Below are 13,244 nucleotides of genomic sequence, written 5' to 3'. Positions count from 1 at the left end.
CAATACACTCATGGTCTTTCTCCTCCTCTCGTCACTTCCAATTGATAAATCCCCAGCTTATTGCAAAATAATGCACTTGGGGACTAACAGCTAGAATTTGTGCACTATTCATTTTCATGCCCATTTCTATTACTCCAGCTTTCAAGGACATGAAGATTTTCTTGTATGATTTTCCTGTCCTCCTCCATACTGGCAATTCCTCCCGGCTTTGTGTCCCACTCCCACTTCTTGTGCCAAGATCACTAATAAAAGTGTTGAGTAAGATTGGTCCGAAGACTGATCTGAGGAACTCCACTAGTAACTCCCTCCAGCCTGACAACTCACCGTTCAATATGACCCCTTGTAGACTGCCCTTTAACCAATTCTTTATTGACCTTTCAGTTCTCATATTAATCCCCATCGTCTCCAATTTAACGAATAGTTTCCCATGTGGAACTGTTATCAAAAACCTTCACTGACATCCAGATCAGGTTTCTGTGGCACAATCTACCTTTTGTAACACCACAGTTTTATTTATTTATAGTGCTGAAGGCTGGGAGGAAGTGTTAGCAATAGGCTGAGAATGGCCATGTGGAGGTAGGGGAGGGAATGGCAGACGGTAGGGGGGATGCGGCATTGGAGGTGTATCTGGGATTGTTGTTTGTAAGAGTCCATGTCTCTGCTCCCTGTGGCTGTGGTGCCCTCCGTACCAAAGCAGCATGTCAGCAGAGCAGACGCACACACCGTAGCTCTGCCTGGAACATGCAGCGTTCACTGCCAGACGGGCTGGGCGAGTTTTCAAGGACCCAGCTAGATATGCCTGGCTGGGGTGGGTTCAGTTGGACGGGGTCTGAGTCTCTGGCAGTTTGTGATGTTCCTTTTCGCATAGTCAGTTCTTTCCATTTATTGTTTTACTCCTACCTATGCCCGATGCCGCTCTCTTCTTGACTTGCTTCAGTTATTTCACTTCCTGTTTTTAAATGGGATCTAAGAATTGCAAAGCTGAATGAAAGATAAACAGACAGAGCCATTTGAATGTTGGCCCATAGCTGGTAGAACTATACCTAGTGAAGGTTGGCTGTAATTTCCTGGTTACCTCTAGCATTTTCTGGTGGAGCGGGTAAAGCAATGTCAAAGAGCCAAATACGTGTTTTTAGGGCGAAAGGGCTCGTCAGGTGTTTGCTATCTAAGGAACATGTCACTGGCCAGGGTTTGCAGTCTTTCAGGAGAAGTGTGCTGGGTTGTATTTAGGAATCTCAAAATAAAAGGTGAAGACGGCTGGTTCACAATATCCAATGAAATCTCGCAAACAATTATACAAATGGACCCTACTGCTATTAAAACAACATGGTATTAATACTGATTCAAAATTGACATTAAAATTAGGAGAGAAACACATGAGAAATGAACTGATACCTGCTTAACATTTCTTAATGCCTAAAATTTTGACACTTCCTCACACCATCTTTTTTTAAAAGCGATGAACAGCACACAGTCATGTTAATGAATGAAAGCACACCCATTATTGACTGCTTTGTGTTGCATGAGCATCTGATTAAACACCTAATTAAAACTGTACCACTGTAAGTGGAAATGCATCAGTCAAGCTTAGCTCCAAGGTGTTTAAATGGGAATGAAAAGTTTCTAAATTAAATACATGGCAGAATGGTTAATGGGGGAAATACACTGAAGTGCCTCTACCCAGTCCTGTTGACTTCTCCTAAACCCTCCATGAGTTCTGGCCTCCTGGTCAACTTGGCTCCCAGTCTCACATCAGCTGTGCCCTCTCCCAGCCTAACGCATTTTTACTGCAATTGTTCACCCTCCTCATCCAGGCAGGGGGTTGGCGCTGCAGCCCCTAAGGTACCTGCGTTAATCACAGTCTCTTGAACTGGGGCTATTTGGATTTCAGGGAATGATTTATCCGAGTAACTTGACACTAGGAGGTGGGAGAGAGGAGAGGCTGAGAGGGCATTTCCTCTTAGGGCCATGTTCAACCCTGGTAGGCTCCATGTTACCTCATCCTCCACCCTCTCCCATGTGTCTCTGCTCATGTGTCGGTGTGTCACCTTCTGATCATAATGCCACTGGCTTCAGCAGAGCTCCTAAACAGGAGCTACATCACAGGAGGGTTACGGTACTGAGAGTGAAATACATCACAGGGAGGGAGTAATTATCCTGAAATGAAACATTCCAGTCTAGGAAGTGAAAGAATTCAAGTACTTCATTACTTAACATTATGCTTGAAATTATTAGATTTTTATGAATAAATTGCAGTAAGTGTTGATTTCACTGTACACAGACACAGATCAAAAAATATTTATATAGGTAATATACAGAAATGCTTCTGCAGAAAGTGGAGTTTGATCTAAGGATATTTATACTCTATATTTTGCATGTGACATTGACAATTTCTCTTTGAACACTTATATGATTTGGCTTTTGGAATCTCAGCAGTTACTGTAATTAAATAATTGTTGTCTGATGACCCCCATAACTTCCCACAGCTCTGAACATTGAAATTGTAAACATTGAAAAAAGGGCTTAAAAATAAATATCGCTATCTATTGAAATTAAAAGAGAGAAATAGACAGAATGAATTTTGTCAAACCCACTTAACAGCAATTGCAATATGTTAGAGGATGGAAATTCACAACTAATACACTCAACCTTAATTCTGCCCTGTAGTGACACTAGGCAATCACCGTAGGGCTACGAATTAGGCATTTTAGTGTATAAAGTTCCAGGTTACAAATCAATATGATATAAAGACACATGAGATCTTTTCCTCAGGCTATCACCATCGCTGGGTTGTTTCTCTTATTGGTAATTCCCAGAAATGAACAGATTATTAACATTTTATCAGTTATGAAGTGGCCATTTCAGATTTCTAGAGAGTGTCTGTTATTTTGCACTAGGGGCCAGTTCCTTGGAGAGACGGAACCTTGGTTTCATTTTAACTTCTCCATGCTCAGCAGCTTCTGGAATTTGGTTCAAAGTATTTACATGTTGTGAGGAACTGGGAATGTTCTTAATGTTTTCTCTGAAGACTGTGTTGGTGCCTCAGTGTCCCCATGGCAGTTCTTAAGTATCTGGCAAAGCAATGGCCAGTGCACCTAAATGCCTGACACTCTGTCTCCTAGCAAATGATGGCCTGGGCCCCTCCCCTGCAAAGGTGCCAGCTGAAGGTGTTGGAGACAAAGGGATCAGGTGACCTCCTGGCCCAGGAAAGGGGCTGAGCAGAGAGGAGGGGCTGAGGGAGCGGTTGTTAGTCTGGAGCTGGCTGGGGTCAAGGGTGGAGGGCAGACATGGGGGTCTGGCTCACTGCCCCCCAGAACGGACCCAGCCGAGGGGTCTGGTTCGCTGTATCTACAAGCTCTGTTTTAGACCCTGTTCCTGTCATCGAATAAACCTCTGTGTTACTGGCTGGCTGAGAGTCACGTCTGACTGCAAAGTGGGGGTGCAGAAACCGGTGGCTTCCCCAGGACCCCGCTGGGGTGGACTCGCTGTGGGAAGCGCACGGAGGGGCAGAGGATGCTGAATGCTCCAAGGAGAGACCCAGGAGGTGAAGCTGTGTGAGCTTCTTGTCCTGAACAAGTCTGCTCCAAGGGAGAGGAGGTTCCCCAAAGTCCTGACTGGCTTGGTGGGGAGCAGTTCCAGAGCATCGCCCGGTGACTCCGTGACACATGTTTCCCTGCCCTGTTGTTAAAAGTGCTGCTGTAGAAAGTGGAGAAGGTCAGGAACTGCCTGCAGGATCAGTAGCTGAGTCCCTTAGATATTTATAGCTCATCGGAAGGAGGACGGGGATTGGTGGGTGTCTGGGGATTTAATAATAAACGCACAAATATCATTGTTCTTAGTGAATTTTCATCTTCTAATTCCCATACCCCACTAGTTACCTCTGGCTGCCCCCGGCCGTCTGGGGAGGGAGAACTAGTCAACTCCTGTGGCCAGTGTGGAACTGAAGGCCCAAGGATCTTTCCGTGGCTGACTCAAAGTCACCCAGAGTGAAATTCACTTCACTGGATAAATCCCTAGTTGCTGAGCTCTGCAGAGGGGTGGGGAGGTGAATTCCATCCCCCATTCTTGAGCATGGACCCCCCTCCAGTTCTCACCCTGATCTCAGACACTACCCCAGCCTTCCTCCTGCAGTGATGGACCCACTTGATGCTGCCAGAGCCATCTGCCATGGGAGCTAGAGAGGACAGAGGCCCAGCTCCAGAACTGCTCCCCCTGCCCACAGCCCCCAAGCTGTGCTAGAGTTGCCCTGACTTTCCAATCTGCAGATCGGTCCAGCTGTACCCAGGCCGTGCACCCACCGCACACAAACTTTGTCACAAACAAACATACCAGGATTGGGAAAGATCATTTGGGGCTGGCTGCAGTCTCCCTTTGCTGCTGTGAGGGGAATGGGGTGGTCCCTTATATAGGATCCAAACATACCCAGGGGCAGAAGGGAAAGGTTTTTTATTCCAGGAGTTTGAAGTGTTTGGTTTAGAGTCCTGAGCTCTGTCTTCCTGTTTGTCTCCTGCCACTTTCAGATCTCTTGGAGAGACAAGGTGGGTGAGGTAATATTTTTAGAACTAATTAAAAATACCTATTTGCTATCCTGGGACCAACATGGGTGCAACAACTTTCCCCTTTGTACCCCCTCCCCATCTCACCTCCCCCTCAGCGGAGACTGTCCCATGTGATAGGAAAATAAGGGTTCAGTCCTGTCACTGGATTGGGTCTTGCCAGCACTAATGGGAGTGAAAGCCTGTGTGCATTAATGACAGCAGCAGCTCTGGGACTCGACCCATAGGGAGAAGAGATGGGAGTGAGCAGGTTATGTTTGTGCCAGGTGTGAGTTACTCATGTGGGAATTCTGCAGCGCTGTGTATGCACAGAATTCACATCCAGCGCAGAATTTCTTTTTTTGGTTTGAAGAAGATACATTCTGCCTGAGAAGTTCTACAATTCTGCCTTTTATCCACCCTGTGGCACCAGAACAGGCAGCATTCAGCTGGGTTCATCTTGGTGGTAATTTGTTGGCCCGAGCTATACCCCAAATGGGGAGAGAGTTAGTGGGTGCAACTTGGGAGAGTCCTGAGACACGGCTGCCTCGGGGGGTGGGGACAGGTTGGTCATTCTCTGCTCGCAAGAGGGGGTGGAAAGGGCACAGGAGGAGCAAGTGTCCCCTATGGAGACTGCCCAGCCCCAGGTTATCTAGTCCCAGATGCTTCTTCCGCCACCATACCCCAAACCTCTTCAGCCCTCCAACCATCAGTTGCCAGTCTTCCCTCGCTGCTAGCCCTTCCTGACTGGCAGAGACCCTCTAAGCCAGTAGTGTGTCAGGGCTCAACCCTCTGGCTGAGTCCTCGGGGCACTTTCTTCCTCTTTCGGGGCTTCACAAATCTACATTCATGCCACAGGGGCCTCACAAATCTACATTGCTTAGGCTTTGGCTTCAGCCCCAGGTGGTGAAGCTCAGGGCCCTGGACTTCAGCCCCATGCTCTGGGACTTAAGCTTTCTGCCCTGGGCCTCAGTGTGTCTAATGCTGGCCTTGCTTGGCGTCTGCCCTGAAACCTGCTAGTGGCCCCCAGAGGGCTCAGGTCTCCTAGTTGAGAACCACTGCCTGAGCCCACGAATCACAGCAATGTTCAGGTTACTGCCAGTCATAGAATCATAGAATATGAGGGTTGGAAGGAACCTCTGGAGGTCATCTAGTCCAACCCCCTGCTCAAAGCAGGACCAATCCTCAACTAAATCATTCCAGCCAGGGCTTTGTCAAGCCTGACTTTGTCCCAAAGAACCAGTCACTTACTGAGGTCAATTGAATCTTAGATCTCAAAACAAAGACAATACCTGTAGCCAGTCCTGTAATAACCTGTATTAAGACTTATTTAAAAGGAAAGGAGAGTTGTTTATGAAGTTAAAGCAGGTAATCCTATAGATGCAGACAAGTTACAGTCTTAAATTTCAAAAGGTAATAGAAGCTTCTATTATAAGCAAGCCCTATATCTTCCTTAGAACTAACCCAGGCTAATCAGCTGGGGATCTCATGTTTATGTCTAGAAGCTTTGCCTCCCTCATAGTCCAAGCAGCATACAGATAATCAGTTCCGTCTGTATGGGGTTTTTCATCCCTTTTCTGCCATGTGCTCTGAGCTGCAAACTCAGCTAATGGGAAGTCAAGAGCACAACAACAGTCTTTTGTCATCTTTAATATAGCATAATAGTCTATCTGGTGTTGGTGGACCTTTCCTGCCAGGCAGGGTGTAATGTATTTGGTTGCCATTCAGCACTTCACCTAGGTAAAGTCTCTCTCCTGTCTGGTAATTTACAGAGCCACAGAGGCTCACAGTGCAACTAGTCAGATATTAACCCAAGCAGCAACTCACAAGCATTCAATAAAGTGTAAACACATTCTTATAAACCTAATACCTGTTTTAACAATACTAACACAGGTGAGTCAGACTGATTCCACTGTGTGTTTGTCCCTGTTCAGTGAAGACATGGGGGCTTTTGCAAGAGCTAACACCTCATCTGCCAGTGTCACGGGCAGGAGGGCAGGAATGGTGTCTATAGCGTCTGTTTGCCAAAAGCTGGGAATGGTTGATGGAGTGGATCATTTGATGGTTACCTGTTCTGTTCATTCCCTCTGTCGGAGAAAAACGCAGTTCTCTCTTTTTCTTTGGGTGCAGCAAAATCAAATACTTTATTATTTCTCAAGCAATTGCAATAGAGGGAGTGAGTGCCCTAGGACACAGGATTGCCGCAGTCCTGGACAGGTCTCTCAACAGGTAAACAATTACAGCAAGCACTTCTACCTTTGTTACAGACAATAACAAGCAATAATACAGACAATAATGAGCAACAGCTGCATTTTGTTTATACATAGGCTATCCTGCTATCTTATTTTCCTCACTTCTAAGCGCCAGTCTACGTATCTGATTATCAGTGCAAGGTCGTGATAACTTCTCATGCAGTTCTTTCCTACTCGCCTCACACTATCCTCGCTTCTACAAATCTCACGTCATTAGGGTTACAGCTGGCCTAACTCTTGCTAACAGACTGACATGCATGAAGATCCCCTACAAATCCTTGTCAGTTCTTTCCCTTCTTCCACAGGGCTCTGCCCCTCCCTTCATAAGAACATAAAAATGGCCATACTGAGTCAGACCAAAGGTCCATCCAACCCCACATCCTATCTGCCAACAGTGGCCAATGCCAGGTGCCCCAGAGGGAGTGAACCTAACAGGTAATGATCAAGTGATCTCTCTTCTGCCCTTCATCTCCACCCTCTTGACAAATAGAAGCTGGGGATACCATTCCTTACCCATCCTGGCTAATAGCCATTCATGAACTTAACCTCCATTAATTTATCCTCAAAAGGAACGAGGAGTACTTGTGGCACCCTAGAGATTAACAAATTTATTTGAGCATAAGCTTTCGTGGGCTAAAACCCACTTCATTGGATGCATACAGTGGAAAATAGAGTAGGAAGATATATATACCCACAGAGAACATGAAAAAATGAGTGTTGCTATACACACTATAACGAGAGTAATCAGTTAAGGTGAGCTATTAGCAGGAGAAAAAAACCTTTTGTAGTGATAATCAGGATGGCCCGTTTCCAACAATTGACAGGAAGGCGTGAGTAGCAGCGGGGAGACAAATAAACGTGAAGAAATAGTTTTACTTTGTGTAATGACCCATCCACTCCTACTCTTTATTCAAACCTAATTTCATGGTGTCCAGTTTGCACATTAATTCCAATTCAGCAGTCTCTCGTGGGAACCTGTTTTTGAAGGTTTTTTGTTGTAATAATGTGACTTTTAAGTCTGTAAAATGAGTGAGCAGGGAGATTGAAGTGTTCTCGAACTCATTTTTGAATGTTACAATTCTTGATGTCTGATTTGTGTCCATTTATTCTTTTACATAGAGACTGTCCAGTTTGGCCAATGTACATGGCAGAGGGGCATTGCTGGCACACGATGGCGTATATCACATTGGTAGATGTGCAGGTGAACAAACCTCTCGCAACGTGGCTGATGTGATTAGGTCCTATGATGATGTCCCTTGAATAGATATGTGGACAGTGTTGGCAACGGGCTTTGTTGCAAGGATAGGTTCCTGGCTTAGTGTTTTTGTTGTGTGGTTGCTGGTAAGTATTTGCTTCAGGTTGGGGGGCTGTCTGTAAGCAAGGACTGTCCTGTCTCCCAAGATCTGTGAGAATGAGAGATCGTCCTTCAGAATAGGTTGTAGATCCTTGATGATGCGCTGGAGAGGATTTAGTCGGGGGCTGAGAGTGATGGTTAGTGGCTTTCTGTAACTTTCTTTGTTGGGCCTGTCCTGTAGTAGGTGACTTCTGGGTACTCTTCTGGCTCTGTTAATCTGTTTCTTCACTTCAGCAGGTGGATATTGTAGCTGTAAGAATGCTTGATAGAAATCTTGTAGATGTTTGTTTCTGTCTGAGGGGTTGGAGCAAATGCTGTATCTTAGAGCTTGGCTGTTGACAATGGATTGTGTGGTGTGGTCTGGGTGAAAACTGGAGGCATGTAGGTAAGTGTAGTGGTCAGTAGGTTTCCGGTATAGGATGGTGTTTATATGACCATCACTTACTAGCACTGTAGTGTCCAGGAAGTGGATCTCTTGTGTGGACTGGTCCAGGCTGAGGTTGATGGTGGGATGGAAATTGTAGCGCAAGTTGAGCAGGGACATTAGGGGACGAGAGCTGAGGAAGCGTTGTTTTAAGTCAGCCATAAAAATATTGGCATCCTGTGGGGCCATGAGCGTACCCATAACAGTGCCGCTGACTTGAAGGTTTACATTTTCCCCAAATGTGAAATAGTTGTGGGTGAGGACAGAGTCACAAAGTTCAGCTCCAGGTTTGCCATGACATTATGGGGGATACTGTTCCTGAAGGTTTGTAGTCCATCTTTGTGTGCAATGTTGGTGTAGAGGGCTTCTACCTCCATAGTGGCCAGGATGGTGTTTTCTGCAGGATCACCAATGGATTGTAGTTTCCTCAGAAAGTCAGTGGCATCTCAAAGATAGCTAGGAGTGCTGGTAGCATAGGGCCTTATTGCCAAGGGACGGAGAAACTCGGCCAGCAGCAGGGGGTGCAGAATACCACCATAGTGTGGGGGTAACAGCGCCTCCGGGATCCTGACATCCCAGCACTTTACACACCTTCCTGGAGCCTCCCAACCCCCCGGGCTGTTGGGACTGCGCCCCCAACCCTACTGCTGAGAAACAGGCCTAGATGTGAGGAAGCTACTGGCTCAGGGTCACACCAAGTATCAGAAGTATGGATGGGACCCAGCAGTCCTTCTTTCCAGGCCCCTTCGCTAACCACTGCTGCACACCCCCTCCCACAGCTGTCAATTTCAAGCAGGCCCTCATGGCTGTTGCCCCGCCTTTGAGAGGGAGTGTGGCAGTGGCATCACAAAGGCCTTTTGCAGGACCTCAGACTATTGGTCCAAGGTGGTGGGGAGGTGGTGACCTCACAGAGAGATGCTGACATCATCCAGGCAGGACAGGGGTGGGGGCCAAGGAAACCTCAGAGACCCCTGTGGCTTTGCTTCAGCAAGTCTCCTTCTCCAGGTCTCTCTTTGAGGACTGAGAGAGTATTCGGGTTCACGGATGTGAGCGCCAGGAGGAACCTCTTTCGCGTTTTCTCCTTCCCTTTTAGTGATTTTACTAGAGACCAGCCATCCCTGTTTAGAAGGTAAGAGCCTCCTGGAGGTTTGAAACCTGTTCAGTCTGATCCATCTGGTGAGAGTTGAATTCTAGGCATGGAAAACACGAGCTTAAGGAGGCAGAATATTATTCCACACCTGGGATTTTGTCCCTTAGAATCACTGGGGGCATTAGGATTTGTCCTTTTTGTTTCACCTTTTACTCCATCCATCCCTCCCTCCTTTCTCTTCTTCTCTTGCTTTTGTCCTTTCTCCTGTTCCTCTCCCAACACTAGGAGGTGTGTGTGTGCGTGTGTTTTGCAGGGCAGTGCTCTGCAGCTCCCACTGTGGGAGGTCCACCCAAAAATGTTGGGCTGAACTAGTGCTTGGGCAGCGATCCTCACCAGTGACCTGGACCATCCTTCGGGCTCTCTGGTGAGAACCCTCAGCCTCCCATCCTCAGTCTCTACCCTGATTGGCTGAGCAGGGAGTTATTGACAGGGAGGAGACTCAGGAACTTGTTCTCTTTATAAGTCAGAACCAGTTCTATGTTTGTTTGATGAATTTTACTGCTTCTCTGCATTAATTGTCTCTGAGCAGTTCAGGATTCTCTCTAACATTGCAGTTCTCCTCAAATACTTGCTGAATAATTACTGTCACTGTTGTTGGTCTGGAGCTCATCTGAGAGCACTTTATTCAGGTCACTCAATGTCTGAAATTCAAGATCCAATGATTAGTTTGAAAATCAGGGCTCTTGGGTCCTATTCCCAACTCTGCCTCTGACTGGCTGTGTGACCTAAGAAAAGTCAATTCTCCTTTCTCAGACATAGCTTCTCCCTCTTTCAAGTAGGGACAATAATGATCTGCTCCTACCTACCTCAACACACTCACTCTGCCCCAACACACAGTGTCTCTCCCCACACACAAACAGTCTCCACACTGCAGTTGAAAAGCAGCTGGGAATCTAGTAGGAGGCCCCTGGAACAATGGGATAGAGAAACCTGCATCACTGAAAGTACAGCCATAAAGACAGCACACAGCAGCCTTCCCTAGCAGGGGCGGGTGGGGGCAGGAAGCGAGATCATCCGAGCTCCCTGCATCCAGGTCACTTTCCTCAGCTGGGCTGCATAAGGGGAGGGCAGAGAGCAGCAGCTTCTGATGCTCCCCTCATAGCACAGCCCATGTGGGGAAAGTGACCAGGACGCATGGAGCACATAGTGTTGCTCCTCACTCCCCCCAACCCTCTATGGCCCCATGGAGGAGCATTGGGGCAGGGGAGAGCAGTGAGCACCTTTGCACTGCCACACGGTGCCCTTTGACCCCCTGGAGCCCTGGTGACTACCGGGGGGCCCCACCCCTAGTGCCGACCAGGCTCCCCAGCACAAGCAGCAGAAAACAGAGAGAGACTAGCCACCCACTGAGCAGTGGTAGCCTGGACAGCACATAATGGAGGTTCAGGGGGGCTCAGCCTCCCCAAACCTTGCGTTGCCAAGGGGACAGTGGGGCCCATGACTAGGGTCCCTAGCCAAACTGGGTCCCCCTGGAAAAGTCTCCCCCACGGTGGCCCCAGGGCTGGAGGAGCTCCCACTCCTTGCTTGGCCCAGGGGCTGCAGCAGGGGCACAGAGCTTCTCTGGTCTCAGGGCCGCAGCGGGGCAGGGGTGAAGGAGTGATAGGTGGGGCCAGTGGGGGAAGGGGTGGAATAGAGGTGACAGTGGATGGGGCCATGGGTGGAAGGTGTGGAAGGGGGCGGAGCCACAGACAGAAGTGGGGGCATGGTTCTGGTGCTGGGTCCCCTGCACTTATGCTCCCTTTCCCTGGGCTTTGGCATCACTAGCCCCTGCTTAGTGAGTAGGGTTCAGTGGTCCCCATAAGGTGGGGTGTGACTCCTAGGGGGACACAGAGGAAGATTGATGGGGGCACCTCAGGGCCTGAGCCAGCCCCCATGGAGGGCAGGGAGGAACCAACACTCAGCCCCACTGTGTCCCAGCTCTTCCCCAACCCCACCCTCAGCCTGAGACTCTGGCTCCCAGCCCGGCGTCGACCCCTTTACCCCTGTCCGCACCCCTCTTCCCAGCCCCGGTTCTTGACCGTGGCTTCCGAGAGGCCACAGCCATGGCTAAGAGGGCACAATGTGAAATGTCTGGGGACCACTGTTTTAGGGTGACATCCTCATTCACTTCTATGCAGTCCAATAAAAGCTATTCTTCACCCACCATCCCTCCATCAGGAGAGACTAGGTATGTTCTGCTGCCCTTCACTCATACAGGAAGGAGAATAACATTTTATTCCACTCAATCCTCAAGTGATTTGTAACCTGCCACCATCCCAAACTGGTCATTTTGGGGAAGCGGCCCCATTATGCTGCATAGCTAGGCAGAGTAGGTGTGTCTATGCAAACACGGTCTGTTCCTGAAGTCTTTCCCCAGCTCCTCACTAGATCTGAGGGGGGAGCTCATTCAGACCCTGCTTACGCTTAGTATTTAAAAACTCCTTAGTGTCCCTATCTGTGCCGGCCTTAGATTTCTCCTCCTGTCCGTTTTTTGACAGCTCAGATGAGGTGGCCCAGTGGTTAAGGTGATGGACTGCTAATCCATTGTGCTCTGTACACATGGGTTCAAATCCCATCCTCATCAGAGGCATTTAGTCTTCGCCCTCTTTTAAAGACAACAATCTCCCCCTTTGGTACAATAACAGCTCTAGCAATGTTGCTTCCTGCAAACAAAAACCTTCTGAGAAACTCAGACCCGCCCCCTTGCTTTAAATAAAATGTCTAAATCCCACATTTCTAAAATGTTTTTCTCTAGTCCTGTATTTCTTCGCTTTTCTCTCACAAGGGAACATCCTCATAATCTCCCCCAAACACCCTGGGACCTCCCCAAATTATTAAAATACCCCCATCCTGAGCAAGGCCACAACAGTGAACCAGAGCTAGTGTCTAGGCCAAGCTGTTCTGAAGGAGGCAACTCAAACATTTTCTCCCTGCTTCCCTTGGCAAAGTCTGACTGGGAAAAGAAAATTCCCCAAACTGAAAATTTTCTGCTGAAAAACCAATAGTAGTCTGTTTGGGGACTTTGATTTGAATGTATTATTATTATTCTCTTCTGATTTCTGAATCAGTTTTGTCATCCAGGTGTGTTTCCAGCTGTTGAGGAGGAGGCCAAGTCATGATGTCTCTACCCTTCTTTCATAGTTTCTTCCAACCTTCTAGAAAGCTTCTTTGCTATGATGTGACTCAAGCACTGTCCATTGTCTCTGTGCTATCTCGGAGAAGTCTGCATTGTACATGGTTCCTGGGATAGTCCTTGGGAGTGTGGATCCCTTTAATGGGCCAGCAGCGAGTCTGGCTCCTCCATTGTCACACCTGAAAGGCTCGTGGGGGGCATTTCCCAACCTCATAACATAGAGCAAACTTCATAACTTCCCAACCAATGCTACACACACAATCCAACATAATATTAATGTTCAACAGATCAAGACTTTTGAAATGATACCTCACCAGGCAGACTTTGTACAAACCGTATGATCATTATATGAGAGTGGTGAACATGGGGCTTCCAGGTGCTGCTCTGAGCACAGCGTGCCACATCTGGGCTGACATT

General features: G+C 47.9%; 1 non-coding gene across 1 annotated transcript; it reads left to right on the top strand.

Annotated features, from left to right (window-relative positions):
• The first annotated feature begins 12,196 nt into the window (after window positions 1-12,196).
• Window positions 12,197-12,278, top strand: TRNAS-GCU. Its single transcript has one exon. It is a non-coding gene; the product is annotated as a tRNA-Ser (tRNA).
• The last annotated feature ends 966 nt before the right edge of the window (window positions 12,279-13,244 follow it).

Source organism: Gopherus evgoodei, unplaced genomic scaffold (genome assembly GCF_007399415.2).
Source record: "Gopherus evgoodei ecotype Sinaloan lineage unplaced genomic scaffold, rGopEvg1_v1.p scaffold_46_arrow_ctg1, whole genome shotgun sequence".
NCBI classification, from domain to species: Eukaryota; Metazoa; Chordata; order Testudines; family Testudinidae; genus Gopherus; species Gopherus evgoodei.
The sequence above is the reverse complement of the archived record's forward strand: the minus strand, read 5'-3'. Positions and strand labels throughout refer to the sequence as shown.